Here is an 842-nt window from a genome sequence, read left to right on the forward strand (position 1 = left end):
GAGAGAGGAAGGGAAATAAAGGCTTAGTTGGGAATGGCCTCTTGGAGGAGAATTGATTTTAATAGCTCCAAGACCAAAGTGTGATTTTCATAAGAGGTATTTGCATAAGAGGCATTGGGATGGCTTATGCAGTTGTCTGGTCAGGCTAACACTACTAATTGCTAGGCAAAGGGGTTAAACTACTGTCCAACATGGTACTGCCTCCTTCCATAGCATATGATGCCAGCTTTGAATCCACCTCTTAGAAGTTGTCCCTCTGGGCCAGACAATGGACACAGTACTCCCCTTGCTCCTGATTCCAACCACTGCTGTATCGGTGGCATTTATTTATTTATTGCTTTGTGGAATCATCTTGAAGGATTGAGCCTGATTTATATTTCATAGAGCATAATACACTGTCAGGATCACAACTGGAGAGTTTCCAGTACTCTACCAGTCTCGGCTATGGGAAGGACAGTCAAGCAGAGGTATACCCATTCCATTCCTAGCTTGGGCAGTGGCTAGCAAATGGAAGACAACCTGCTACAAGTCAAATCTCATCTGTCCTTGGCAGCAGGTTAGAGTTGAGGGCGGAGACTCGAGTTTACTGCGCAGAGGAAGACAGTAGTAAGCCACTTCCATATTTTTACCAAGAAAACGTAATGGATATACTATCAGAATAATTGCAGATGGAGATGGGGTATTCTGGGACATATTTGTCCATGGAGTCGCTATGGGTCAGAGATGACTAGATAGCAGAATTCATTCATTCATTCAATAGTATTTATTGAGCATTTACTATGTGCAGAATACTGTACTAAGCACTTGGAATGTACAATATGGCAACAGATAGAGACAATCCC

General features: G+C 42.9%; 1 non-coding gene across 1 annotated transcript; it reads left to right on the top strand.

Moving 5' to 3' along the window:
- Positions 1 to 393: 393 nt before the first annotated feature.
- On the top strand, positions 394 to 530 carry LOC114809860. The gene has a single exon (XR_003757633.1). It is a non-coding gene; the product is annotated as a small nucleolar RNA SNORA7 (small nucleolar RNA).
- The last annotated feature ends 312 nt before the right edge of the window (positions 531 to 842 follow it).

Source organism: Ornithorhynchus anatinus, chromosome 2 (assembly GCF_004115215.2).
Source record: "Ornithorhynchus anatinus isolate Pmale09 chromosome 2, mOrnAna1.pri.v4, whole genome shotgun sequence".
In the NCBI taxonomy this organism is placed as follows: domain Eukaryota; kingdom Metazoa; phylum Chordata; class Mammalia; order Monotremata; family Ornithorhynchidae; genus Ornithorhynchus; species Ornithorhynchus anatinus.